General features: G+C 47.9%; 1 protein-coding gene across 2 annotated transcripts in view; it reads right to left on the minus strand.

The window, feature by feature from the left end:
- Positions 1 to 8,954, minus strand: part of NR6A1 (nuclear receptor subfamily 6 group A member 1) — a 66,445-nt gene that overhangs the window by 34,544 nt on the left and 22,947 nt on the right. The window lies entirely within an intron of this gene.

Raw genomic sequence — 8,954 nt, forward strand, 5'->3', positions numbered from 1 at the left:
TGGAAAAGCAGGAGTGTGAGACAATGCTGTGCTGGAGCACAGCTGATGGAAAGGTTTTTCAGCGATGGCTTTTGGCAGGATATTCAACAGCAGGAGTGGGTAATGCCCACAGGAATTGCTGAAACAGTGAGGATTTAGGGAACCAAAAGCAACAGATACCAGTCCTGGAACCAAGGCCACAGAGATCCCCAAATTTCGTGCCTCATGAGTGAAGAGGCTCCAAGCTCCTCTGTACGGTGGCACAGAGCAGCAGCATCTCTTCCCAGCCGGCTGCGGAGCAGCTGCCGGCGGAAGTCGGGGGCTTAATTCCTTGTGCAGGAGCCTCGTGCTTGGAGGAGACCCATGCTAGGACTGTGATCAGTTCTTAACAGATGCCTCTAAATTGCCTGCTGGAGGAATCCACCTCTCCCTGTGACTGCCCGGGGACGCGGCCCCCGAATTAGGGGGGTTGATTTCCCCTCATTAAGCCTGTCCTGAGCTGCTCTCTGCGGGAACCGTCCTCGCCACAGCTCCCACTGCAGCTCCAGAGAAACCCTGGAACTCCACGGAACCCCTGCTACTGCCCTGGTTTTCCTGGCTTTGGGAATGTGAAAATGGCAGATTAGCTAAACCAAACAAATTCTCCCGGTTGCTCTTGGGGCCGAGGAGCGGGTGCAGCCAAGGCCCCACTCACAGCACGTCTGTGTGTGCAGGACAGACAGACAGACAGACAGAGCTGCCCTGCTCTCTGCGGCCTCGCTGGCTGCCGACCACGGCCATAAATCCTTCCCAACGCAGCACAGCGGGTTTAGCCAGAGGGATCCTCTGCAACACGAGGTGCTGCAAGAAATGTGAGAGGGTTTGAGAGGAAACATGTAAGATTCAGATTTGAAATTAAAATGATCTGCCCCAACAACAACGCCTGGATTTCTGCATTAAATTTTTGACATTCCAATGGCATGATATGTTCGTGTTGCTCACCCAAGATAATCCCACGCATTTTTTCAGAAGTTAAAAATTAAAATCTGCATTAGGGTTTTTATCATATATCTTGAAAACAAGGCAAATAGAAAACTCCCAGTGCTCACCACCAGGCATCTTATCAGCAGAAACTACGGGGCTCTTTGTGCTGTGCTGTGATGACTTTGCAGCACACGTACTCCTGAAAACAGCCCCTGCTACTCACAGGAGAGACACCCTGGATGCTCAGATCCACGGATCTCACCGCGAGGTGCCACACCGTGTGTCAGAACAGCCCAAATCACACTGAGCAAGTTCCTATGCCAAATTTAGCAAACTGCACTTGGACTACGTCTATAGGAGCAAAATAAGATGTTAGATAAGGGCCACACCGGGGTTATGTACACTCAGTATTTGGTTAAATCAGGAATTAGACTTATGAATTCTAGAGACATGAGTGTCACTTAAAACAGAACATAAATACCCACAGAGCAGTGACCCTCTTCTTTAAAGCAAAAGACATCCAGCTTTTCCTGTGTGAGTCTTGCCAAAGACTAATTACATTATTGCTTGTTATTTGTAACAAAACATAAACATTTTCCTTATGCCCTGAGACAGCAATCACAGAGGAATCCATACACCCTCACCTCGAGACACACTGTCGTGTAGGGATACAAAGCTCTCTGATCTAGTCTCATCCACCCACTAAATTGCTCCAAAGTTTGCTTGCACATATTCTCTGCAAGTCCAGGGACAAGCTGCTTTCTGCACTGGCAATACAGCGAGCAGGGTGACAGTCTAACATGGTGTCCTGCTGAGATCCAAGAATAGCAATGCCTTAAAAGGCAGCGATGTTGAGATCACAAGGAAAAGAGAATTAGGGCACAGCTGTGGAGTTCTGTAGGCTAAAACATAGACTCAATATGTCAGAGAAAATTAAATCACAGAGCTACATGTAATTTCTAGTCTCATTTGGAACTTTGCTGTAGCTGTGCAGAATTTGTGCTTGGGTCATACATGTGAGTCACCGCGTTTCTGCACACAGAAATAAAGCATGGAATTAATTTTAAAAGAAAAAACAAAGGGGTTGTGTGGCACAGTAACACAAAGAGCTATGTTTGGAAGGATGTGTACATGCTACCACAGCTCACACACACTTCTGTGGGCAGGTCTGGGGGACAGACAGCAAAGCCCCAGCCCCACCTCAGGTGACACAGCCTCACCTGCAGCATAAAACAAACTGACCTGACGGATCTGAAAAATGCCTGTTTTCCTGTGGTTGTCAGATAAGTGAAAAGGACCCTTCCTCAAAATTGAAGGTATCAAAACTGATAACAAACTTTAGCATAGGCTTTTCCCCTTGAAGAAGTGATGTCACATTTTTCAGATCAGTATCTAGATATAAATTTCCCAGTATTTCTTTATCCTTGAAGGCCAGTACCAGCTCTTCTTCTGAAAGCATTCAATATCCAACAGAATACAGTCCATTATCCTCTGCCAGTATCTACTATTGCAATCTGTGTCCAACTAATGAATTTTTGGGATGTCAGGGTCCGTGCCTGTCGGTGCAAGAGCTGTGCCTTGAGCCAGGAACTTGGTGCCTTCCCCAGTGTCTTCTGCCCAGCTCCAGACAAGCCTCCAGAAGGCAGCACAGCAGAGACCAGCACAGAGTGGTTTGATGGTGAGAAGTGTGGGTTCCATGGGAGTCCCTGGATGAAAAGCTGGCCTTTAGGCAGAGCAGGAAGGGCTCTCCTGGCCAAACCTGGACCCAGGGAGCAGCTGAGCAGTGCCTCACACGCACAAGAGACCAGGCTTTACCTGACCAGCAGACCAAAATTCTCTCTTTAAAAGGCTCTGAAGGCCAGGGACAGATAAGAGAGAAGACGGAGGAGATAAAGCAGTTGGCAACAAGGGAGCAAAGGACTGATTGGGATGAGGTGTAGATGGCCAGGCTTTCCTAAATCCCTGGTACTTGAGCACTACAGTGGTACAGAACAGCAAGAAAACAGAGGTTGGAAGCTGCACGTAACTAGGACTGTGTTTAGCTAAGTGTATTTCCTGTGGAGCTCACAGAGCACGGTGCACTCAAAGCTGGTCTGTTGCCATCAGCCATCCTTTGTCCCTAAAGAGGTAAATAATACCTCTGATTTGTATATAAAGTTCAATAGCTGCTAATGGTTATGCTTGAGCTGTGGACTGACATCTCCAGGAGTCAATTCCTATGAAGGGATAGTACATTAAAAGATTTTACAAAGGGGGAGAGTTCAGCAGCCAACAGACAGGGAGAGGTGGAAACGAGCCAGGGAGGGACGTGCAGGGGCAGCTCAGTGAGTGTCTGGCTGGGGGACCAGGCTCAGTGGGACAGGAGCTGTCGACCCCTCCAGATGATCATTAAGGTCCATTCCAACCCAAGTTGTTCTGTGGTTGTATGACCCAACTCCTGCTGGAGTTCCAGAGCTGTGCGCACGTGGCACTGCTCGGGAGAAGGAGGAATGCACCGTGATAGACATCACACGGGGAAGGAGATAACACAGGAGTGCAGACGAGCAGGAGGGATGCGTGAATTCAGCCCGCAGCGATGGAGGAGAGCTCTTCTGGAAACCGCCAATACCGGGAAGGGTTAACAGGGCAGTTCCCGAGCACAGGCGCTGCACGCAGGGGCACACGTGCACACCACGATCTAATTAACAGAGAAAATGCCAAATGCAGCAGATGAAATGCTTTTCCCGAGCAGAACTATGTATTACCTACTTTAAGCACAGCCCGGTTCATACATATGCAATGTTCTTCACAAACACCGCACGCGGTGCGGGAAACACTCCCGTAAATGAGGATGCAAAAGGAGGTCACTAATTCTCCTGGAATATCTTTGGGAGCAGGCGGAGGCAGCCCCGCACGCCATCCCTGCCCATCCCGGCCCGGCCGCCGCGGAGCAGCCGCAGCCCCGCGGCCGCTGCCAGCGCCGCTCGCCCTGACCCAGTTTCCCGCAGCATTTCTGCATAGCGACAGAGGTCCGAGCAGGACAAGTGTCACCTCCCAGCCCACGGGATTCTCCATTTCCTACTGCTTCGACTCGATGTGCCCAGCCTTTACACGCAGGTACACACAAGCACGGCATTGCACATAAATGTAAGTAAACACAGGAAGAGAAGGAATTAGAACAACAACAAAAATCCTGTTCTCGTACACAGAATATTCCTCTGAAGTAGATACAGGGCTGTGAGAGTGGCTACATGAATATCCATCCCACGGACCCTCCCTGGGAGAAGCCTGGCAGTTCCATTCTGGCCAAAGCTCTTTTAAAAGGAGTTTGCTCGTTTCTGGCTGGTCTGAGCATTCCTGTTGCCCTGAACCATTCCTGCTTTCACTTCCACCAAAAGGAATCCTATTTATTGAGCCACCCAGAAAATTACAATTCCTTCATTATCCCCAGCCAAAGCTCTGACGCTGTGAGGAAATGCATTTTCCCACCCCAAGCCCCGCACACCCCATGTACTGTCCTATTTCCTACTCCCTCAGCCCCTATGGAATTACAGTGTATTGGCTGCAGATGCACTGGCAGTTCTCATGTCATCTCAAGGCTTTTTCTTTTTAATTTTTTTTTTCCTAGGTGAAGCATCTATATTTCCTCTGTTCTGCAATTTTGTGCCGAAACTATAACAAGCCAAAAATCTCTTCAATGGGAAATTTCACAAACGGAGGATTATGACTTCAGCTCCAGAATAAGCAGCAGGAGCAGATGGAACTCTTCAGAAACAATGATTCCATTTTCATGCAAATTTCCTTAGTAGTTAAAAAAAGACGACGAAGAAAAAACCACCAAGATATCAGAATGGTCTCTAAATGGAAGGTTTTTGAATGATGCTAAAAGCAAAGGGCTGGTAGCTCTCCAGAGTCCCAAGCATTTTAGCGGCAGTCAGGGTGAAAAAAAACCATGACAAACTAAACCCAGACTCCGTCCCCACTCAGAGTCAGGATAAGGGAAAGGGAAAATGGAGTGAATGTGTATTTTAGTTTTTATGATTTTCAACATCCTCGGCTTTGTGCTAATGCACACTTCAGAGCTAATTCTTATGCTCTTTAGGAGCACAGGCTTCATTCATGAAGCAGCATGACAAAAATTCTTTATCCACTTGATGACTACAGAAGGTGACAGGCACCGAGAAGCAGCCAGCCACGGGGACCCTGTCAGAGTGCTAACCTGCAGCGCTCCTCCTCGGAGGACAGTGCTCCCCTGATTGCAGGAACACAGACATGCATATTTCATAGCCCAAGTGTGGAAACGGAGCCAATTCTTTTGTTATTAATACTGGCAGCATACCCTAAAAAACAAATAATGCAGAGTTAGCAGACCCTGTTTCTGGCTCTTCTACTGACTTCTTACTCAGTTTTGGTCTTGTGCCGTAATTTCCCCCTTGTGTTTACTCCCCAAGTGAGAGAATTCAAGCTACTCCTTCACTCTCAGCAGGGTGAGGACAACTGGCTTTGCACAACAGAGTGTGACTGTGCCACACTGTCGTACCAACCACTGTCCAGCTGTGCATACAGAACACATGCTCACGGTAGTATATGGAATAGTCTGGAAGGCCCAGGGAATTCCACTTTTACAGGCTACTCTTTTAAGCTGAGGTTTTAAAGCCAAGAGGAAATGATACGCACAGAGGAGCAGGATTGCAACAACCCAGTGCAGTTTGTCAGGGCCTCCCCCTGCACACGGACCAGGGGAAGGTGCAGCCAGGCCTCTCCCCGAGCAGAGCTGCAGCCACCAGACACAGGGAGCCAGGACAAATCCAGGTGCCCCTCCTGCCACAGTTCCTCCCTGATGCCACTCCTGATGTTTTGAAGTGAGGCTTCATAAGTGCCTATCAATTCTATCAAACAATTTCTATTTCAATCAGTTTCACATTGATTTTTAAAATTTATTTTATCATTCCTTTTTCATGCAAAAGAGATAAAAATTTGGCTTCAAATAAGGCTGCCAAGAGTAAAGGTCTCTGAGCCATGTGTTCAATACCAAGAATACTTCTGTTTAATCCCATTCTACCTACACTTATCCTTTTCATCATGTCACTGGCCAAATCTTTTCACTTTGAATTTGCTCTTAAGCTGAATCTCTTTCCTTCCTCATCAAGTTAGATGGATTTAAGCAATGACAGCTATCAAAAGGACAGAGCACATACAAAGTAACTCCAAAAATGTGCTCAACAAGGGTTTTTTCAAGCTCTTCCCTTGCTTACTTCTTAGCAGAAGGATGTAAAGAAACAATTTCCTCAGTTAATCCCTCCTTGACCCAAATTAACTTTTTCCAAACTATTTTCCTAAATAACTTTACAGTCTTGCCTGAACGAACTTGACAATAGGCACATTTCAGTCTCCCAAGGAAAGGAAGAGAACAGCAATGGGGAGGGATAAGAAGATGACTTAGCTGGTCTGACCAGCACAGTGCTGCGCATTGGGGTGTGGGAAGATGGGAGGTTTGGATTAACACTCTGGATTTCTCTTTATTTCTCAATAAAGATGACACAGGAGGAAAAAAAGACATGTATCCTTTAAGCCCCCACTTCTTCACTTGCTGGTCTTTGCAGTATGAAGAGAAATGAGACCCATCTGCCCCGGGTCTCGCCTGTCTGGATCAGCGCATTGGATCTGATCGAACTCATGGGAAGTCTTCCTTCCTCCTTCCCCTGTCTTGTCACAGCCTTTCTCCAGGATGGGAACTGCCAGAAAGGCTCGAAGATAATTGGGGGAAGCACAAGGGAGCACCAGCATTGCCTCTTCTTTAGATGCCTCAACAGATCTCCATCGCTTTTTCATTTTGACTTGGGTAAATTTTAAGCAGCAAAATGTAACACAAAGTTGATGACAGTCCTGTAAAATGGCTGAAGGGCTGAAAGCTGGGCCAACCTCCACCTCCTGCCCCCAGCCCCATCAGCACTGACAGGGACCTGCAGGGCCTGGCTCCGGCACGGAGGAACAGCCACGGCACAACGGCCTCGGCTGCAGTGCCCTTGCCTGGGGAACTTGTTCTCCACGGCGGCTCCAGCAGTTCACTTCCCAATGGGAAATGATGTTTTCCATAGATTTAGTGAAACACGGTTCTAATTTAGTAATCGCGATGTTCATCCTACTGAGCAGGACCGAGTGTTTTGAGAATGAGAGCAAAATAATTAGGACGAGCCTCAAAATATTCGAGCGACTCAAACATTTGAAGATCACCTCTGATGTGGGGACAGAAGGAGGCACCTGGAGATTGGCATGTGGTTGTGCTTATACATTGTGCCAAAACCCTGTTCCCTTTTCCCGACCCTAACATTTCATACTTGAGGAGTTTTATAGTATTTCTGCTAATCTTAAAATGGGTTCCATAGCTGTTCAGATACCTTGTAAAGCCCACATTACCCAAAAAAACCCACTCTTATGGATTCATTTTTTATTTTTCATGAATAGGATCAAAGATACTGCATGTTTTTCAGCCAGGAGCCCACTCTTACCGCAGCAAGCACCAGAATATGTATTTTAACAACTGCATCAACTACGTTTCAGGAGTATAAGTAAATGACTCAAGAAATGAAAGCCAATCTTCAAAAGAGGAGGCAGAGAGGAAGCTGTCTGGGAACTGGAGAAGTTACTACAACGGTGATTGTGGGAAGAATGGACAGCAGATACGAGTTATCTCCTTCACACTCATGACAGGGAGGTGGGAACCTCTTCATCCACATCAACAGCAGCTGCGTGACAGTGATACGAGCCTGGGTCACCATTAAAGCAGCATGTCAAGCTTTTTTTTTCTTTTTCTTTCCAAATTGCTTCCTTTTGGATGAGTTCCATGTAACTGTCATTTGTTTTCTCATTTTGTTTTCATTTTCCATTTATGCATTCATCCAGCCCTTGAGGGGGAATTCTACAGAAATCCGTGTCAAGAATGCCCACAAGGGCTCTCTGACCCACCCCTCCCATTCCTCCATGTCCCTCCATGACAACATGGCACATCCGAAAAACTCAACAAGCCTGACCAGCAAAGGGCAGGAACTGCATTGCCACTGAGGCACCTTCCCTTCATCTGCCACCTGCAGCTGCCCCAGTGCACGAGCCCCGTGCCAGGGTACTGGGGCTGCCAGACCCACGGGAACCCAGAAACAGCAGTGGGTTACTGCAGTTGCTACTGAAAGCATTTTTACAGCAGCAACATACAGAGAGAGAGAACAGCCATGCAGTGTCAGAGAATGAGAACCTGTCCTACGGTACGGGGTCGTAGGTCAGAAGGGACCTTGGGAGTCACCCAGTCCAAACTCCCCTCCAAGGAGGGTGTCCAGTGCTTTGGTCTCCCCCTCTCAAAATGCTCTCAGAGAAGAATAAAAGGTCAATAACTGAAAAAAGCAGAGAAAAAAAGAACACTAAGAAACCTGGAAGAGAATGAGAAGAGAAAATGCAACACGGACATGGACTTCTCCCCACTGCTCAGCCCTGGGTTCCCTCTGAAACACTTAAAGAAACAAAGTTAGTGTGTCTTAGTGCAATTCCAGAGACATCCCAGTGTCTTGTTTCACTTTTGTAGCACAGGGAAAGGGTGCAGACGAGTTATGGGAGCAGCTTTGAGTTTTGTCAGTCTCAAACCACTGAAACTAGCAAGGTAGTGGAGTTCATTCATCATCAGGTGGTCTCATTGAGAACGTGCTTTAAAGTGTTTTATTCTGTCCTGCCATACAAACGGGAACGGTTGTTCTCGCTGTGCTAAAGAATGGAAAGGAAACAAACACAAGCGGAAAATCTCCTCGGTGCTACGTGTGGCTCAGGGCAAGGCTGCCAATGGGATTTGGTGGGGGCTGTCCTGCCGCTCCAGAGGGGACAATCCCGAGGTTTTCCAGGAGCCCATAGCGTCCGTTAAAGGCGCTGGAGTCGCTCGGTGGCACCTTTTAGGCGCCTTTAACTGCGAACACGAAGTGCCCTGGCGCTCTTGCCCGGCTCTGCCCATGCTGGCGGCGGGGCCGCGCCGTGACCCAGTTTCCCAGTGGCCC

This window comes from Corvus kubaryi, unplaced genomic scaffold, assembly GCF_017639235.1.
Source record: "Corvus kubaryi isolate FWS band 111438036 unplaced genomic scaffold, C.kubaryi_AGA036_p1.0 78, whole genome shotgun sequence".
Lineage (NCBI taxonomy): Eukaryota > Metazoa > Chordata > Aves > Passeriformes > Corvidae > Corvus > Corvus kubaryi.